The sequence below is a fragment of the Lutra lutra genome, chromosome 4 (genome assembly GCF_902655055.1).
Source record: "Lutra lutra chromosome 4, mLutLut1.2, whole genome shotgun sequence".
NCBI lineage: Eukaryota > Metazoa > Chordata > Mammalia > Carnivora > Mustelidae > Lutra > Lutra lutra.
Window position 1 is genome coordinate 126,652,771 of NC_062281.1, and position 21,406 is coordinate 126,674,176.

At 37.1% G+C, this 21,406-nt stretch overlaps 1 protein-coding gene across 3 annotated transcripts in view; it reads left to right on the forward strand.

Moving 5' to 3' along the window:
• The first annotated feature begins 538 nt into the window (after positions 1 to 538).
• TTLL7 (tubulin tyrosine ligase like 7) overlaps positions 539 to 21,406 on the forward strand; it is a 146,385-nt gene continuing 125,517 nt past the window's right edge. For all 3 annotated transcript variants that reach the window (XR_007126697.1, XM_047726458.1, XM_047726459.1), the window contains exon 1: positions 539 to 831. The gene's annotated coding sequence lies outside the window, so the exon portion shown is untranslated. The remainder of the gene's footprint in view (positions 832 to 21,406) is intronic.

The following is a 21,406-nucleotide window of genomic DNA, read 5'->3' on the forward strand; positions in this document are numbered from 1 at the left end:
GTATCTACCAAGCACCTATAGCATGGGGGCTCATTTAATTTTATTTTCTACCTCCCAGGCTGGGCTCAGATACCTCTTAATTCTTTGCTCCACAAAGATGCTTAAGTAAAAGATCTAAGGAGCCCCTTCAAGGACCCAGATGTCCCTCTCTGTTTTGTGGCAAGACGTCTAGAGTAAGATATGCCCCAGAAACTGGCGCCATAGGGCCCCACTCTGGAGCAGGAGGAGGTGGCACGAAGGCAGGGCTCGGCCAGCGCCCTTTCGCATCTCCCCAGGAGGGGACACCGCCCAGGCGCACCCGTTGCTAGGTCCTCTGTTTGCCGCTTTCTAAAGGAGTCCTGAGCGGAACCAAGGCGGACCCAGAGGGGGGTGCCCGGAAAAGAGAAGGGATTGTGTTCAGTCAGCAGTCAGGGAGAACGGCTGCTCCTCTGTGGGTCGCTTCTGCCCCCAAGCCCTCCCGGCGCTGCTGGGAGGCGGAGGATTCCCCTCGTTCTTGGTTCCTCCCAACCGTCGCCGGTCCTCGGCGCCCTCCACGTCCGCCCCGCTCCGCACGTCGCGCACCCCCGGTCGCAGCCCGCGAATGGTCTGGCCCGTCGGTAGCCGCCACCCCCTTCGGCAGCGACAGCTGCTCCAGCTGCTCCGGGTGGAACGCTGGAGCCCCGAGCCGTGGCTGCTTCGGGCGGCGGGCGGGCGGAGCGGAGCACCGGACCACCAGCGCAGGCTGCCCGGCCCGGGGGGCAACCGCCCGCGGGAAACCGGGAAGCGGAGGGGCCGCGGAGGGACCGCCTGCAGCGGGGAGGAGAGGACCGGGGCTGGGCTTTCCTCACCTCGGTGAGTACCTGCTGCCCCGATCCTCACCGACCCCCTTTCACTGTCCCCACCGCCCCGAGGTCTTGGCCCCCACCAGGGACGGTCACAGCCCTAGGGACACTGGCTCTCGCGGGAGCGGCGGAACCGGGAACTGCTACTGTTAGGACTAATGATTCAGCACCATTCGTGCCCCGAGAGAGATTTGGGCAGAATGGGGGAGGGTGTGTGTGTGGGAGGGGGGGGGGGCGAGGTCAGTCGCTGCGCTGTCACCTCCGTGTCTAGGCTTCTGAGGTATCACCCGGGCGGGTGGGGTCGGGTCGGGTGAACAAGGAGGCTCCCTGCTGGCTTGTTCCGTAATTCCGTCTTTTTCCCAGAGCGTGGTACAAACCTCTGTGAGTGTGCCGTGCAATCTTTAAAGTGTGTCAGATTAAAAAGTGTCTTTTTCCCACATGCGAGTGAAGTATGGGGCCCTTGTCTATACCTGTCAGTTTCTTTACTTCTTGCTCCCTTGGATACCGAATTGAAGCCATCGGCCGCTCCGTTTTTGATTGCATAGCATTCCCAGGCTAATGTGTGAAACAGATGCGCGTCCAAGTTGTCTTGTTCAGAGTGGGTTTGCTTGGTCTTGGCAGAGGAGAAGATGTAAGGGAGGTAGGAAATAATACTTTCAGAGTCTAGACACTTACTTTTAGATGTATTATTTTATTAAATCATCACAACTACCCAGAACCAAAGGTGGAAAGTGAGGAGCCTGGAAGTTAAATTACATGCTCAAGGTCACAGCACAGGAATTTGAATACAAGTCTCCCTGACTCCAAAGCCCATGGATCTTCCCCTGTATTACAGAGCTGTGTGTCCCAAATGTAAGCGAACATATAGATGACCCATTAGATATTAAACAAAATTAATTTTCCGTAAGAGTGATCTCAATTAGGAACAACCTGTAAACTTACTGTATATGGAATTATTGTTCTTTTAGTAAGAAAGGGCTTTGAATTATGTGGAAAAAACCCCATTTTCTTAGAAAACATATGCCAAAAAATATCCAGACAACATTGCAAAGGGAGAGCTAGGTCTAGCAGATGTTTAAAGCGTTTTTGGCAGTGATATATGATGAATGCTCAAATGTTGGAAAAATCAATTAGGAAAGTAAAATAAAACAAAACACCTGGAAATATTTTTCTTTTTTAAAACTTAATGGAAACATTTGCAAAAGAATGGTTACCTAGTTCATGGGGTGTGTGACTGAACTGTTTTTGTGGGGTGTGTCATCCCCTGATAGGGTGACTGATGAACTCAGACTGATAATGTTATTTGATTCATTTCTACTGTGATTTGGCATAGTAGGTGATAACTCCATTTTACAGACTAAGGAACTGAAATAGAAGGTTCAAGATCACATGGCTAGTAAGTGATGGAATCTGGACAAACACTGACTTACAAAAAATATGTGATTTGTAGCAAAACGTAGTTCTGATACAGGGAAACTGCATTGATTTGTTTTTGCTCTGCCCTTCAGAGTCAACAATTATATTGACCTGTGTACTCCTTCTGAAAAAATAATGGATGCTGGGTTTTTCTTTGTCTGTTGTTTGGCCATTGGATATGCTTTCATTTATGATTTATATATTCTCCCTTAAGATGTGAAACTCTTCTTGATGTCTCCGGAGGCAGGTTGCTATAGTACAAATGCTCATTATTTCTAAGTACTGGAATAGTACTTGATGGCAGAGAGGAACATAATCATTTTAGTTTGTCATTTCTAAAGTATGGAACTATTTACACTGAAGAATTATTGATGAGGATATCGAGAGACTAAAGCCCATTGCCTAAATAAGGCCATAAAACGGAGGCATAAATTTATATATGTTGTTCACACAAGACTGTAAGAGAAGTAGTATCATGTGATGACTCAAATTTGATTTCTTGGAGGTCATTTCTTTTTGTTGATTATGTGGTTGTTGACTATATCCTGAACCTCAGTGAGGCATCTTGCAGTCCAATCTGTTTAACTATAAGGAGGATGGCAGAATTGGTATGAGTAAATAAGCAAAACTACGATCCCACTGCTATTTAAAAAAAGAAAGAAAGAAAGAAAGAAAGTGCATGTCCTAGTGATGGTCAGCAGGAACATTTTTCTTTTTTTAAATTTTATTTATTTATTTGACAGAGAGAGAGAGATCACAAGTAGGCAGAGAGGCAGGTAGAGAGAGAGGAGAAAGCAGGCTCCCTGCTGAGCAGAGAGCTAGATGCGGGGCTTGATCCCAGGACCCTGAGACCATGACCTGAGCTGAAGGCAGAGGCTTAACCCTCTGAGCCACCCAGGCGCCCCAGCAGGAACATTTTAAAATAGAGGCAACACATTTTATTTGGAAAACACCACCAAGTATGAATATAATACCAACCTGACTTTAGCGCTGCATCTTTTCTCACTCTTCTCTCTTTCTATATAATGTATGTATTTGTTGAATCATTACTGTCTGCAGACCTTTCAAATTCTTGACTTCAAGGAACTTAAAGTCTAGCTGGGGAGGTATTTACTTACACATTGAATAATTAACAAAATAATTAGAATTGGCCTAATACCAGGGAAAGGTGGTGCTATAAATGCTATATGAACCGTCAAAGAAGGAGAAATCATAGAGGCTGATTTCATAAGAGAATCAGGAAACTTCATGGATGGAAGTGAAGTAAATTACTCTGCCAGATGGGAAGGATTTGCATAGGAAAGACAAAGCCAGACAAGGAAGTTCAGCTAAGTGCTCATATACTGTTTGAATGCACAGTGATAAATTGTGAAGAACCTTGCATATCAGGCACTGAACTCTGCTCCTCTCTGGTAGTCATAGATAGTGAGCTAGCAGTTTAGGTTACTAAGCAGGCCAAGTTTCTCTTTGGCTGGTCTTACTCACATTCTCCATATTCCTTGTTCCAAGTGCCCTTCCAGAAAATGCTTTAGTTCCTGGGTACTGATATGAAGAGGATTAATTGTCAACTGAACCCAGAAAGAGTTTTCTACATAAGTAACATTTTTCCTCTTTCAAAGAAACTTGCCCTTTTAAAAGCGTTCCCTTTCCATTTTAGAATTATGAACAATTTAGAAACTATAAGAATATAAAAAAGAAAAAAAATCACCATACTTGTACTAAAGATAGGCACTATTAATATTTTGATATGATTTTGATATTTTCTTCCACTCTTTTTTCTGTGCATGGTTTTAATCATGATATTTATATATAACTTTTAAAAATATTTTAACTTTAAATTTTGTAACATTAAATTTCACTTAATTACAACTGGAAAGTGAACTTTTAAAATATCTACGTAATTTTCCATTAGGTAGATGTACGATATTTCTTAACCATTTCTCAGCATTGCTACATTTTTGATGATAATAACTAACACTGTGGTGAACATCTTTGTTCATAAACTTTTTTCTATATTTTAGAAGTTGGTTTCTTACTACAGTGCCTCAGAAATGAAATTTCTGGGTTAAAATATGAAATCTTAGTTCAATTTTTTTAAAAAATTGAGTTATAATTGACATATAACATCAGTTCAGGTGTAACATAATGATTTGATATTTACATATATTGCAGATGATCACCACACTAAGTCTAATAAATATCCATCACACAGTTACATTTTTTTTCTTTTTTTTTTTTTTAAAGATTTTATTTATTTATTTGACAGAGAGAGATCACAAGTAGACGGAGAGGAAGGCAGAGAGAGAGAGAGAGAGCGAGGGAAGCAGGCTTCTTGCTGAGCAGAGAGCCCGATGTGGGACTCGATCCCAGGACCCTGAGATCATGACCTGAGCCAAAGGCAGCGGCTTAACCCACTGAGCCACCCAGGCGCCCCACATACAGTTACATTTTTTTAAATGATGTGTAGTTTGACTATTTTATGCAACTTTTGAAACTCCACTAGATTCTGCATGTTCTTTGGATATCACAAATTAACTATAAGATACTGGCATATTGTTAATTAACTAACACTCCTATTTGTGGGTCCTCAGATTATACTTTTTCAGGCACTCTCCTCTTTTGATTAGAAAAAATATTTTAGTCATGGCTACTGGGCAAAACAGATGAAAGGGATTAAGAGGTACAGACTTCCAGTTATAAAATAAATAAGCCATGCGGATGAAAAGGACAACATAGAGAATATAGTCCGTAATATTATAATGACTTTGTATGGTGATAGATGATATATCTACTTATTTGGTGCAGTGGTGAGCATTGCATAATGTATAGCATTGTCAAATCACTTTGTTTTACACCTGAAACTAATGTAATATTGTATGTCAACTGTACTTCAATTAAAAAAAAAAATTCATGAGCAGTGGGAGAAAAGCAGGCAGTTGGGGCCTGAGGAGAGAAGATTTAAATGAAGCGGGAGAGCATGTTTGGTGAGTTGGCAAGAGTTTATAGTCCGTGAAGGGAATATATGATGAACTACCTTCTGGTTTTAGCATTGTCTTTGTGGGCCTCAATTTCCTTCCCTCCATCCTCCCTTCAAGTATCTACCCCCACCCTTATGTATTTTAAACTTCAACTTCTTCTGTCCTCCTGTATCAGTATCCTGGCAGTGTAAAGCATGTAAACTTACTCTTGCACTCTAAATTTAGCGAATCCACGTAGGTGAGGGTGGGAATTTCAGACTTCCTTTCAGTTCTCAGCAGAAGCCCTGGTTACAAGGTACAAGAGAGTGTGATGGACATCGACGACTTCTGCCCCCTCTGCCTTGTACATTGCTAGAGACAGCCTCTGAGAACAGTGGCATTTGGGAGACACAGAACATTCCCAGCATTTCTCCTGAGCATTCAGACACTTCCTTCCCCTTGTTTCCAGTAACCCTCTACCTTCCCCTTGTTTCCAGTAATCTTTCACTAAAGGAAATTCCCTAGAAGGAGGAGAGAGACTATGCCTCCCTTACTCCCCCAGTTGTGACCACTGACACTACCTCCTTTGCTTTAGCCTGGTCTCTTATTCCTCGGAACAGTCTCTCACCTGTGCTTCCTCTGGGTCCTACCCCCATCCTACTTGGAATATCAGAAGCCATTGAGGCAGGGAGGCCATTAAGGGTCACCGGGGACCATTGGAAGTAGAATCACTGGGATATGAACGTGCCTTGAGGGCATAAGTATGGAGCATATGCAGGTTTTTATAATGCACTATTAGTCTTGGGAGACCTGAAAGGAAATGAAAACTGAAGCATCAACTTTACAAATCCAAGATAGCACCCCCCTTCTTAGGACCTGACAGATGATTTCTGGTGGAAGTTGGACATTGAGGGAGAATTTGCCCTGTGCGTAGTTGAGACATGTTATTTAAAACAATTTCCTTAAGCTCTTAGAAAGTGGCAAATTTATTTCCATTCCTCTTAGGTATTATCTGTCAAAGTTGAACTGGGCTTAGCCACAGTTTCCCTAGGGTTAACTTAAAGTAAAACAACTTAAATTTAAATATGCTTGCCTATTTTTCTCCACTACCCTTATTTCTGTTAATTCCCATTTAACATTATTTGTTTACACACTCCCACCATAGTATACATAGTAGTTGACAAAGCCAAAGTGTTGGGACTGTTTGGGCTCTGGGGCGGTGAGTGATAAAACAGTTTTACTCCTTTTTCCTTCACTTTTTCTTGCAAGTGACTGGTTTACCTATGTTCCTTTGACTCCTTTGAAGGTTTGGAGTTAGGTGGTCAAGTGACCACTGGGAATTCTCCGAGGCTGACCCAGAGGTCTGAGAACTCCTTCCCTTTGAAATTGATGGTATTCTTGGTTCTCTGGGTACATTGAACCATCCACGTTGTTGGATTTTTTTTTTTAAAATTGTGTTGTGGCTCCCGAGTTTCCAAACTTCTATGTTATTTTGTTCTTCTGCTTAGCCATGTGAAATGGAACATCATGTTTGACAAAGGATTATTTCAAACATTTCTATCTCTTTTACCCACTAGTTTGCAATGTCTGGCCTGTGTCACATCTAATTCAATAAGATGGCATTAGCTTATTTTTACACAAATTCTCCTTTCTCCTCCATTAATGTATTTTTGTGAAATGGACTTTTTAAAGTAAATTGAACATTTGTAGATTTGGAAGATGGATCAGCAATAATCCAGGCAACAGCTTCAAGATTATTTTCAGGCTTTTTGTTAGATTAGAATTTTAGAGCTGCTTAAGTATACCTCTCTTTTAAGGTAGTACCATGGTTCTTTTGTAAGAGAAGTGATCTCACTTAAAACTTTTTTGTGTAAAATCTACTTTAATTGATGTGGTCTTAATACTCGGTTTGATGGGTTTTATGATATGGATGACCATATGTGTGGAGTATTAGAAGTTAAGAACTATGGATTTAATTTGAATCATTATGTTTAATGGGAAAATTTTCATGTGTAGTTTTGTCATTATTATTTAAACTATTTTTTCAAGGTACTTAAAATCTGTAACCATGTGTGATACTCATAGTGATTGCTTAAAAAATCAGGACAATTTTAGCACACAACTTGGTTTATATTTAGAATCAGTCAGTCTGCAGTTACCCAACAAATATATGCTAGCTACTTTATGGAGAGGAATGATAGAAATTGGACACTTTCTATAATCAGCTCAATTTACATGAAACCAGATGGGGCATTTTTATTTAGCTTTAGGTTTGATCACATGCAAGATGATAACATTTAGTTACTTAATATGTCTCAATCTAGAATACTAAATATTGTTTCTTAATTTCAACAATGTAAAAAAATCAAGTGAGAAAGAGAGAAAAAAAAGGTGTAATTTGTATGCCCAAACATAGTACAATTAAAAATTGATCTACAGTTGCCCCTTTAGATACTAATTTTGATAATAGATGCTCGTATTTACTATTATATATTAACAAAAGAATGACTTTTATTCATTTAATCGATAGTTTTAATAGTTTTACTTCTTTTAGGATATTTGAGGAAAAAATAACTTGTCAAATTCATTGAATATTCATTCATTCATCCATTCATTCATTTTTTCATTCCTTTATGTTTTTTAAGTAGGCTCCATACTCTGTGTGGAGCCCAATGCAGGGTTTGAACTCATGACACTGAGATCCAGACCTGAGCTGAGATCAAGAGTTGGAAGCTTAACCGATTAAGCCACCCAGGTGCCCCCACTGAATACTTTTTAAAATCTCTGACATCTACATTTAGTCCACATCAGCATCCCCCTTGGTCAACACACACATTTCAACCCATTATTTTTGGAAAATCAAAACAAGTTATTTCTGCAACTTGTTACAAAAATTAAAGGAAAGTAGACATCTTAAATATTAAGGAAAGTTTGAAAGAGGGGTGATCAGTGCTTCTTAAAAATCAGGTGGACTGTAAGTGTGTGGAAAAGCTTTTTCACTTGTCGAAAATCAGTGCCAAATGAGTATTTCAGGAAGAAAGAAAAGTTTACTGCTCCATATGTGAGGGGGCTGTCATTTCAGAATAGGAGGCATTTTCTCTTTTTTAAAAATTTATCTTGGGCATAGAATATGTGATAGCTATTTTCATCCTCAACTAAGCAATTAAAAGTTAAATGTGTACCTCGTTGGTTATAGTATAGCATATTTACTTCAATAATGTACTTAAGAGTATATCTGTGGATTTTATTTTTAGAATCTATAAGGAACCAGAATAAATATAAATATGAAGTAAGATTCCTAAAGTATAGCTCCTTTTATTTTTTTTTAAAGATTTTATTTATTTGTCAGAGAGAGAGAGAGAAAGAGAGAGAACAAGCAGGGGAAACAGGGGGAGTGGCAGACAGAAGGAGAAACAGGCTCCTGACTGAGCAAAGAGCCTGATGAAGGACTGGATACCAGGACCCTGGGATTATGACTGGGACCGAAGGCAGCAGCTTAACTGACTGAGCCACACAGGCATCCCTAAAGTGTAGCTTCTATTGGGAATAAAATTAAGCAGATAGACTTAGCAATATCCATGTTTAATATATATTTAGATCTCTAGATAAAATTACCTAATGGTCCAGTAGTTTTCCTCCCTTTGATATAACTGAACATATTATGGTATTATGAAATTGATTATCATGCTTTCTAGAAGAAAAAGGTAATAACTTTTTCTTTCAGAATAAAATGAAAATATTGTGACTTTGTATTTATCTGGGTGATTTCTGACATTTTTTTAGGGATTCCACAAATGCAACTTTTTCTTCCACTTAATATTTAGTATTATTTTTATATAATTTTTATTGTTATAAAAAACACATGACATAAAATTTACCATGTTAACCATTTTTAAGTACAGTTGGTAGTGCTAAATATAATTACATTGTTGTGAAACAGATCTTCAGAACTTTCTCATCTTAAAAATCTAAAATTTTATACTCGTTAAATAACCTTCATTTCCCCCTTCCCAAGCCCCTGGTTTTTATGAATTTTTTTTCTTTTTTTATGAATTTTACTACTTTAGATACTTAATATAAATGAAATCATACGGTATTTGTCTTTTTGTGATTGATTTATTTCACTTAATGTAATGCCTTAAAGGTTCATCCATTTTGTAGTATATGTGAGGATTGCCCTCTCTTTTATTTTATTTTTTTATTTTTTATTTTTTTAAAAGATTTTATTTATTTATTCGACAGAGATCACAAGTCGGCAGAGAGGCAGGCAGAGAGAGAGAGAGGGGAAGCAGGCTCCCTGCTGAGCAGAGATCCCGATGCGGGGCTCGATTCCAGGACCCTGAAACTATGACCTGAGCCGAAGGCAGAGGCTTAACCCACTGAGCCACCCAGGGCCCCTGCCCTCTCTTTTAAAGCTTAATAATATTCCATTGTATATGTAGATCACATTTTGTTTATGCATTCATCTGTCAGTGGACAGTTGGGGTTGCTTTCACCTTTTTGTCACTGAAAATAGTGCTGCTATGAACATAATTGTACAAATATCTCCCTGAGGCCCTGCTTTCAATTCTTTTAGATGTATACCCAGAAGTAGATTACTGGATCACAGGGTTGTTCTATTTTTAATTTTTTGGAAAACTTTCATACTGTTTTCCATAGTGCTGGCACTATTTTACATTCCCAACAGTGTGTAAGGATTCTAATTTTTCCACACACACACCAGCACTGGTTATTGATTAATTAATTGGTTAATTGTTGTATTGTAGTCATCCTAATGGGTATGAGGTGTGGATATCTCATTGTGATTTTGATTTGCATTGCTCTAATGATTAGTGCTATTGAGCATCTTTTCATGTGCCTGTCAGCTGTTTGTATATCATCTTTGGAGAAATGTCTACTTAGGTTCTTTCTCCATTTTTTTAAATTTGGTTATTGGATTTTTGTTTGTTTGTTTGTTTTTGAGTTGTTGGAGTTCTTTCTATATTCTGGATATTAACCCCTTATCAGATATATGATTTTCTCCTACTCCATAGGTTGCCTTTGAACTCTATTGATTGTGTCCTTTGATGTACAAAAAAAAATTGTTTAATATAGTCCCATTTTTCTTTTTTTTGCTTTTGTTGCCTATGTAGCATTGATTACTTTTAGCATTTTAAAAATGTATTCACAGAATTGTTACAAATTGCTGTTTACTAATTCTTTCCTACCTTATTCTTTAAAGCATACATGATTATTTTTGAGATTATGGAATTATGATGACTAGTGTAATTGTTCAACAAATTAAACTGAATTTTTAAAGAAATTTTTTTTGAGGAGTCACTTTTTAAAATGTCCAGTGTAAGAATTTAGTTGCTGTAATTTAAGCATATGTTAATAGGAATTGTGTTAAACCTGTACATCAATTTAGGGAGACTTATTTACTATGTTCATTCTTCCAATCTGTAAACACAGAATGTCTTCAGGATTTAGGTCTTCTTTGATTTCTTTAATTAGCAATTTATAATTTTCATTATACAGATATTACCCATGTTTTGTTAGAATTTTTTTTTACAGATCTTACCCATTTATTTGTCAGGAGAGAGAGAATAAGAAAGAACATGAGTGAGCACAAGTAAGGGACCAGCAGGCAGAGGGAGAAGCAGTCTTCCTGCTGAGCAAGAAGCCTAGATGCCTAACTCTGTTCCAGGCCCCTGGGATCAGGACCTGAGCCAAAGACAGATGCTTAATCAACTGAGCCACCCAGGAGTCCCTTTGTTAGAATTAACCTAATTATTTCATTTTTTTTGAAGTAACTATAAATGACATTCATTTTAATTTGTTTCCATTTGTTTGTTGTCAATACATAAAAATGCAGTTGGTTTCCATGTATTGATCTTGTATCCTGAAACCTTACTGAAGGTACATTTTGGATCTAGGATTGTAGATCCTTTGAGAATTTTTTTTTTTTTAATCATCTGCAAACCAAGACTTTCTTTCTCTTCAGTCTGTTAAAATTAAAGTACATCTTTAATTGTTTTTCTTGCCTTATTGCATGTGCTAGAAAATCTAGTATTGCCAAATAAAAATGGTGAGAGTAGACATCCCTGCCTTGTTCCTGATCTTAAAGGAAAATTATTCAGTCTTTTACTATTAAGTATGAAGTTGACTGTAGGCTTTTTGTAGATGTTCTTTATTAGGTTGAGAAGATTCCCCTTCTGATTCTAGTGTACTGATACTTTTTATCCTGAATGGAAGTTGAATTACATCAGATTTATTTTTGCATTAATTGATGTGAACGTATGACTTTTTCCTTATCCTCTTGATATGGTGGAGTACACTGATTAACTTTTGAATATTGAATTAACCTTGCACACATGGATTAAATCATTTTGGTCATATAAACACATCACACACACACACACACACATAATGTTGCATTTGATTTGCTAAAATTTTATTAAAGGTTTTTGCATTTAAGTTCATGAGGGATAATGGTTGTAGTTTCCTTTCTGTTGTGCTTTCTTTATTTGGCTCTGCTTATTAGAATACTACCAGCCTCATGTGGTACTAAGAAACTACAATTCATTGAATTTGGGTGTTGTTTTAAATCCAAATATCCATAATTACCTGAGCAGGCTATTAAAATACTTCTTTTTCCACTACATATCTCTGTGCGGCCAAATTTTTTCATGTACTTTCAACAAAAACAACTTCTCAGAATATATGCAAAAGTGGATATGAGAATCTGCTCTTTGAAACAAGATGTTAAAGAGATTTTAAAAAGTACAAAGCACTTGGGGCACCTGGGTGGCTCAATCTTTAAGTGTCTGCCTTTAGCTCAGGTCATGATCCTTGGATCGAGCCCCACATTGGGCTCCCTGCTCAGCTGGAAGCCTGCTTCTCCCACTGTCTCTGCCTCTGCTTGTGTTCTCTCTTTCTCTCTGTGTCTGTCTCTGTCAAATAAAAAAATCTTAAAAAAAAATAAAAGTACAAAGCACCACTCATTTCTTTCTTTCTTTTTTTTTTTTTTTTTTGAAAAACATATAGTTATGGGGCGCCTGGGTGGCTCAGTGGGTTAAGCCGCTGCCTTCGGCTCAGGTCATGATCTCGGGGTCCTGGGATCGAGCCCCGCATCGGGCTCTCTGCTCAGCAGGGAGCCTGCTTCCTCCTCTCTCTCTGCCTGCCTCTCTGCCTGCTTGTGATCTCTCTCTGTCAAATAAATAAATAAAATCTTAAAAAAAAAAAAAAAGAAAAACATATAGTTATTTAAAAATAAAATGTCTTTTGGGGCACCTGGGTGGCTCAGTGAGGTAAGCCTCTGCCTTTGGCTCATGTCATGGTTTCAGGGTCCTGGGATTGAGCCCTGCATTGGGCTCTCTGCTCAGCAGGGAGCCTGCTTCCTCCTCTCTCTCTGCCTGCCTCTCTGCCTGCTTGTGATCTCTGTCAAATAAATAAATAAAATCTTAAAAAAAAATGTTTTTATTGATACACAAATGGTTTTCAACATATATCAATTTTAGTTTCTAGTAGGGTAAATATTAGTAGGTATAACCTACAAAAACTAAAAGTCAACAAAATGTACAGAGTGTGAAGAGTTCCAATACCAAAAAAATTAGACTCTACCAAGACAACCAAGACAAGGAGAAAAGTAAAGCCAAAGGCGTGGGCATGTGCCTCTCACACTGGCATTGGTTTTACCAAGTTGTTCTATGTGTTTGTTTTAAGACTTATAACACTAAAGATGCTTTTTCCTCCACAATGACTCACCAATATGTATTCCTTTCCCCAAGGGTAAATATGATAAAAAGACCAATAGAACTTTACAATGCAATCTTTATGAAATGAAATCCCTCAAAATTTTCTGCATTCTAACTTTAATAAATCCACATATAAAATTATAATGTTAATTCTGTGATTGCTTATGCAAGGAAGAAGTAATTTAAAGTGTTTTGTCAAGAATTGACTCAAAGATAGTATAGGAGATATTTGAATTATTGTCTTTGATTTTGATTATTATAAATGGTTTTTCTTTTGTACTTTTCCCTCGAACTTTATTGAATATAATTTATTTATTGTGTAATGTATAATTTGGAGAGTTTTTGCAAGATTTTGCAAAATAGCATTTGAAGATACATAGTTCATAATAGGATGAACATATGAGATTTTTGAATCTGAGAATATCAATGAAGAATAAAACAAGATGAAAGGAGCTAGGAGAAACATTAGCTCATAGAATCCATGTTTGAAATCCTTTATGTGTATTAGAGCTGGGCACACACTTAATTTTGAGTTTTCTAACTTCCACGCAAAGAGGAAAACATGAAAAATGTGATGATTGAAAAGCTCATCCATGAGAAAAACAAACCAGTTGCCCAAGAGGAACAAAGCTGTTCCTGTCTAGAATCCAGAATGAAATTTTTCCTATAGTTTCCTTAAAAGTGGATTCAGTATAGTATAATACAGTTTCCTCAACACTCTTACACCTAAAGTTAGCAGGATTCATTGGGCCATTTTTCATAATGTCCTTCATCTAGGCCCATGATGTGGCTCTGTGTCTTTGAGGGGAAATAACCTCTTGAGATCTGATTATTTTCTTCTCTAACCTGAGAATAACATCTATCTTGGTAAAGACTGTATGTGCTCAGTAAATAATTATTCTTTTTCTTAAAGCAGTTCTGTTAGGGTGGCTGTGGTGTGGGCCTGGTACATAGTCTCTGATAAGCTGGCTTCATTCAGGAATGGACATTATAGTGTCTCAAAGAATGAAAGTTCTGCATATCTTTTAGGAATTCCTTCAGGCATATTATTTTGAGGGGCAATGCATTTGAGGCTTTATTCCCTCAAATTAATTTGTTTTCAGTCAAGTAAAGAATCCCATGATTTGAGAGTCTGCTGGGTTGAGTGACAGGGTCTTATCAAATTTCTATTACCTAACTAGAAGGCTGTTGCAGGTCTGCACTGAAGGAATGACCCTAGGCTAGTTTTAAAACTTCCTCCAGGGGCGCCTGGGTGGCTCAGTGGGTTAAGCCACTGCCTTCGGCTCAGGTCATGATCCCAGGTCCTGGGTTCGAGCCCCACATCGGGCTTTCTGCTCAGCAGGGAGCCTGCTTCCTCCTCTTTCTCTGCCTGCCTCTCTGCTTACTTGTGATTTCTCTCTGTCAAATAAATAAATAAAATCTTTAAAAAAAAAAAACTTCCTCCAAAGTCAGTTTTGCACCACAGAAGTGGGTGATGGAGGTCCCAAACTTATGACGCGGAATGTGGCTTCAAATGTTTATTTAAGGTGGCACAGTCTTCTTTATAAATAAAAGACGTGGTACTACCACTTCCACCTTTCTTGTAGAGGAACATAATTTTTTTTCTTCAGACCAAAATATTTTTACTAGAGTGTTTTTTAAACCATTAGTCAAGTCTCTATAGAGGGAGGCTAAAAACCAGATTGTTGGGGTCTGGTAAATTCTCACTTAGTAAAAGTTGAATTAGGCCCTAGATTATTTTGAACATAGCAATAAAATTAATTTGTAGTAATTTTGCAAACATTCCGGAAGGTTCATTTTCTTCCTTAGTAGTCTTTTAAAGTCAACTATCAAAACAATGTAAATCAGTGTTTGATTTTTTAAAATCTTTTGAGTTCTTATTAGAGTAGAATTTTCTTTCATTAGTAATCTCTTGAGAATGCCTTAAGCAAGCCCTACAGTTCCTATCCATTTTCCACATCATTAAAAGCCTTCTGGGGTGACCCATGAGGACTAACTCAGATTTTACTGTGGTTGTCTGCAGTGGCTAGAGCACACTCCCTTCTCTCTGCTTCAATGAAAAGCCCAGATCTTTCTTGTCCAAACTAATTTAGTAGGTTCAGAGTCAATTAGGTACTTTTGATATGTGTTGAACTAATGAATGAATTAGGATCAAGTTTATATCCTAGCTCCCATAACTGTTTTGAAATTATAGGCAACTAATTTGATAATAACATAGCCAAATATCTTTCACATGAGAAATTTCCATTTTTATCACTGGCAGATTAGAATGTCCAGGTTTTAATAGAGGCTCATTTGTTTATAATATATACATAATATAATTCTACTAATTATATAATTATTAGATATTAATAATGACTAATATATAGTATTATATGTTATAATAAAATAAATTTTAGTTCTCATTTACTTCACCTTCTACAAATATGAAAACACCTCTTGCTTTATTGGAATGCTTTCTGGTATACTTTTGATTTAAACTGATCCTTAAAAAATGAGTTATAAAATGAATTAGAAAAGCCAATTATAAAAATATTGAAAGATTAAAGATTAGATTTATACCACCTATTTATTAATATTGCTTTCATGGTTGGATTTGTAGATTCTCATAGGAAAGTTGTTTGATTTTTGACAAAGAGCATTTCTTCTCTATGATCTATAAGATCTCCAGTATGCCGTTTTAAAGAGTGATTAAGGAGAGCAACCTTTCCTTTCTTTTCTTTTTTCTCATTTCTTTTCTTCTTTTCCTTTCTCTTTCTTTTCTTCTTTTCCCTTTCCTTCCTTCCTTTCTTCCTTCCTTCCTTCCTTCACTTATCTGTCTCTTTTGAGTTTTGGATATGGTTCTGGTTCAGGGTCCCTTGGTTGGGTTGCATTCTTTAATTTGTGGTTTCTTAGCTGAGGAGTCAGCTAAATGGAATGGGAAGCTGAGAAAGGAGAGCTGCTTTGGTTCATATAGCCCTCCTGGGCACATTTGTAACTCAATCTCCCTTTCTGACTGGTGTCTGCATCATTTTTTATCCTGATGGCCCACTTAAGCAGTTGCCTCAGACTCCGTAATAGATAAAGGGTTATTTTAACTCTATGATGTTTAGGTATGTAGTTGGTAGGTGAGATAAATAGTATATAAAATCTAATGCACTGAAATGAAGAAAATAAGAAATTCATTGTTTTGTTATAGGCTAACTAGAGGGAGTTACATTTAAAGTAAGAACTTGAATATTTAGCGTAGTATAGGTGAAATAGTCACATAACTCTTGTTATGGAAAACAAGCTTTCCTTGTTAAGGAAAACAAGCAGTTCATTGTTTTGTTATAGGCTGTCTAGAGGGAGTTATGTTTAAAAGTGTGAACTTAAGTATTTAGCATAGTATAGGTGAAATAGTCACATAACTCTTTTTATTGGAATTAGATGATTAAGGAAAACATTGTTGTATTGTAAAAACATGCCTAAGTTGTCCAGTCTTGGGACCATGGTATGGCTTTGGAAATTATTAATTGTACCTTCCCCTACCTCTTTTTCTGGTCCCAAAGTACCACATTTGAGTTAAGATTCAAATGTAGAAGTTCTGAGTAATGTCTACATAGAGTCCTTCTGTCTGTGCTCCAAGAGGAAATACTTGGCTTGTGACCAGTTCTTTACCCTCTTTGGGCATCACCAGAGCAGCCTGTTTTTTCCTAAAATGAATCTGCGATGCTGTCTACCAGTCAGCTCCAACCATGGCTGGCTGTTGACTCTAATAGATGGGCCCATAATGTTATGTGAAGCTGCATAATGTAGAAGGTGGTAGAGCCATTTAATTAGGGCCAAAAATTTGAAACAAAGAAATGGTATGTGGTTTTCTTTTTTACATTTTAAGATTGCACAAATTTGTAACTATAAAATTTGAAGGTTAACTTTGCAGAAAGACTGGCATTTTTCAGACTTTGCAGAAAGACTGAATTTTTCATGTGGATTACTGAAATAGATTTTTATGGAGCATGCTCTCTGGCTTTCTTCCAATTTTAATTTTCATTTCTGTCCTATTATAACTTTAACTTTCTTCTAATGTTAAATAAATTTTAGTTCTAGTTTATATAAATTTATATGGTTTTTTTTCTGTAGCTACTTGGAACTTACTCAATATAGTGGATGATATCTGTTAAGTCTTAATTATTCAGATTATTATGATAATATTTGACTTTTGCCTGGCCAGGAATATAAGATAGTAAACTCATATGTTTTTATATTTGTATATTTATACTTATATATGTGTATATATAATATTTATTTTTAAAGTACCTTCTTGAATGATTAAATAGTCCCAATATTTCAAAGACTTAAGATGCCTTTATTTAGATGAATATAGATGATAAAAACTTTGATGGAATTAAGAATTTAAGATCAAGAGAATAGATTTTTTTGTTCCCTTTGGATTTGCATTTTAGCAAATTTTTTTCCTATTATCATTCATAAAATGGAAACAAATCACAACTTATTTAGCACATTTTATTTGGTAAGTACTCAAAAATTTATTTAATTTAATACCAAGTATAGCAATAGGAATTGGAGAAGGTGATTTAATATTAGAATAAGATAAGAGAGTAGGCTGGTAAAAAAAAAAAAAGAGTAGGCTGGTAAAAACAATGTAAACTAATCCAACAAACCTAATTTCAAAGTTTTTCTTCTTTCTTGTTTGATATAGGCTTTGGCAGAGAAAACTATCATCTAGACTAGGTGTGGATAAGCCAGATGTTAAAGTAACTCTAGTGCTAATTTGTGATTATTCAGGAAGATAGAAGATGTGATTCATTCTTAATTTATATTTTGAATCATCAGAATTTCATGAATAAAATAATAGAGACCTGCTGTCCCTAATTGTTAAAAAAAAACACAAAAAACTAAGCTATGCTATGTATCAGGCTCTGTGTTTTTTCATATTTCTGAGAATGAGAGACACTGCCCTTTTTAAATCAAATACTTTAAAAATATGATACAGTGTGGTTGGTACTGTTAACAGTAGTTAACAACAGTTAATTCTGCCTAGGAGATAGAAGAAAAGGAGGGGACAACTAAGCTGTGGTTTGAATGCTGGGTAGCAAATGAAGACATTCTAGAATTAAACATAAGTGTACACAATTCAGAAGATGAATAACAAGGGTACCTGGCTGGTTCAGTCATGGAGCATGTGGCTCTTGATCTAGGGCTTATGAGTTTGAGCCCCACATTGGGTGTAGAGATTACTTAAAAATAAAATCTTAAAAAAAATAAAAAAAGAAAATGAATAGTGTTTTCAGGATTGTCTTTTTATTCTATGATTTTATCCCAACTAGAATAACTTTTAAACATATTTGGCTGCAACTCATGGTGAGAAATATGATTCACTACTTGCCATATTACACATTACACACACGCACACACACACACACACAGAAATAAAAGTTTAAGACTCAGTACTTACAGTTAATACTTTTTCTATTACATGCAATATAGTCTGGCACTGTTCCATTTTTATCTATTCTATTATTTAATTTAAAAATGCTATTGAATCTCATTGATTTGATTTCATGACCTTCTGTGGGTCAAGGTTTGTTTTTGAAAGCAAAACAAAAACAAAATCCTGTACCAGAGCTCAGAATTCATAAGGAGACCCCTTTAATACCACTGTGCAGATTTGCAAAGCAACAGTTGATTTTTTTTTCAGCAGAATTTGAAGATTGTAAGAAATAGACTGATAGCCTTAGGATATTTACAATTCAGAAGGCAACATAGTATAGTGTGAAGGTTTTGAGAGTGGAACAGATCTAGGTCTTTGGCAAGTTACTGTATCTCTCCGAGTCTCAGTTTTCTGTTTTGTAAAATAGAATTAATAATACAGTCTCTGAGGACTGTGGAGACGGAGAAAAATCAAGGCCATCCCACGTCAGGTTTAGCCTTAGCATAGGTACAGCCATCTTAGCTCTGGCAGCCATCTCAGACCTGTGTGCCCAAGGGCTGAACTTTCCCCTACTTTGCTTTAGTTCCAGGAAACCTCACCCTACTTTAGTTCTAAGGACCCCCACCCTACTTTAGTTCCAGGAAGCCCCACCCTGCTTTGGTTCCAGAGACCCCCACCCTGCTTTAGTAACAGGAAACCATAAATACCCCTGCCTTAACTAAGCTCGGGGTCCAAGTCCCCACTCACTGTGTAGGGTATACTTGGACCCAAGCTTAAGCTTGTCGAATAAACCCTCGTGTGATTGCATCGGTGTTGGCTCCTTGGTGGTCTCTCTGCCGCGAAAACTCGGGCACAAAAAGGACTAAATAAAATAACATATCTATTTAAACAGCAGTTCTCAAACTTGGCTCTATATTTAAATCACATGCAAGCATTAACAAATTTTTGTGCACAGGCTGCATTCCAAACCAATTAAATTGGAATGTTTGGGGCTTGGACCCATCCATCAGTATTTGTTTTGTTTTGTTTTTTTTTTTTTCTTTTGAGACTTAATGTTTCCTGAATAGCAACTCTCCATATGCCCTTCCCTTCATGTCTTAGCAGCCACCATTTCACCTGTGTTTCCGTTTGTTTGGCTTTTTAAAATACCTTATAAAGATGGTACCATGCAATGTTTGTCCTTAGGTGACTGGTTTATTTCAGCTAACATAATGTCCTCAGAGTTCATTTGTATTGTCATATATGAGCAAGATTTCTTTCTTTCTTAAAGCTGAATAATATTCCATCTATAGGTATACACCACATTCTTTTATCTACTCACTCATCCACTGATGGACCTTTAGGTTGTTTCCACATCTTGGCTTTTGTGAATCATGCTGCAGTGAACATGGGAGTGCAAATACCTCTTTGTTGTAACCCTGATTTATTATATAACTTTGATTTAAATTATTTTAGATATATACTCAGAAGTGGGATTGCTGGGTCATAGGGTAGTTCTCTTTTTAACTTTCTGAGGAGTCTCCATACTGTTTTTCACAGTGGTTGTACCATTGTATATACCAATGACATCATGCAAGAATTCCAACTTTTCTTCATCCTCACCAACAGTGGCTATCTTTTGTCTGTTTTTTTTTATAATAGCCATTTCAATAGGTATGAGGTTATAATCTCTTTGTGGCTTTCATTTTCATTTCTCTAATAATTAGTGATGTTGAACATCTTTTCATACATCTGTTAGCCATTTGCATGTCTTCCTTGGAGAAATGTCTATTCAAGTCCTTTGCTTGCTTGCTTATTTATTTATTTATTTATTTATATTTAAATTTTAGTGAACATACACTGTATTGGTTTCTGAAGTAGAATTCAGTGATTCATCACAACACCCAGTGCTCATGACAACAATTGCCATTTTTATTTTTTTTGCTATTGAGTTGAAGGAGTTTCTTATATATTTGGATATTAGCCCATTTTAGATATATGGTTTGCAAATATTTTCTCTCATTCTGTAGGTTGTCTTTTCACTTTTTTTAAATGTTTCATTTGCTGTGCAGAAGCTTTTTCTTTTTTTAAGATTTTATTTATTTGACAGAGAGAGATCACAAGTAGACGGAGAGGCAGGCAGAGAGAGAGAGAGAGAGAGGGAAGCAGGCTCCCTGCTGAGCAGAGAGCTCGATGCGGGACTCGATCCCAGGACCCTGAGATCATGACCTGAGCCGAAGGCAGCGGCTTAACCCACTGAGCCACCCAGGCGCCCCTGTGCAGAAGCTTTTTAGTTTGATGTAATCCCACTTGTCTATCTTTGCTTTTGTTGCCTGTGCTTTTGGTGTCATATCCAAGAAATTATTGCAAAGACCATTGTCATGAAGCATTTCCTCTCTGTTTTCTTTTAGGAATTTTACAGTCTTACATTTAAGTCTTTAATCCATTTTGAGGTTTTTTTTTTTTAAGATTTTATTTATTCAACAGAGAGAGAGAGAGAGAGAGATCACAAGTAGGCAGAGAGGCAGGGAAGGAGGAAGCAGGCTCCCCGCCATGCAGAGAGCCCGATGTGGCGCTCGATCCCAGGACTCTGAGGCCACGACCTGAGCTGAAGGCAGAGGCTTAACCCACTGAGCCACCCAGGAGCCCCTTGAGTTGATTTTTCATGTATTGTGTAAGATCAGGGTCCAGTTTCATTCTTTTGCATCTGGATATCCAGTTTTCCCAACACCATTTGTTGAAGAGACTATCCTTTCTCCTCACGTTTTCTTGGAATCCTTGTTGGAGATAAGTTTACTGTATTTACATGGTTTTATTTCTGGATTTTCTATTTTTCATTGGTCTGTATGTCTGTCTATATGCCAATATCTTACTGTTTTAATTACTATAACTTTGTAATGTATTTTGAAATCAGTAAGTGTGATGCTTTCAGCTTTGTTGTTCTTAAAATTGTTTTGTTTTCTTGGGGTCTTTTATAATTTCATGTGTATTTTAAGGTTGTTTTTCCTATTTCTGTAAAAAGTGCCTTTGGGATTTTGATAAGGATTACACTGAATCTATAAATCATTTTGGGTAGTATGGGCA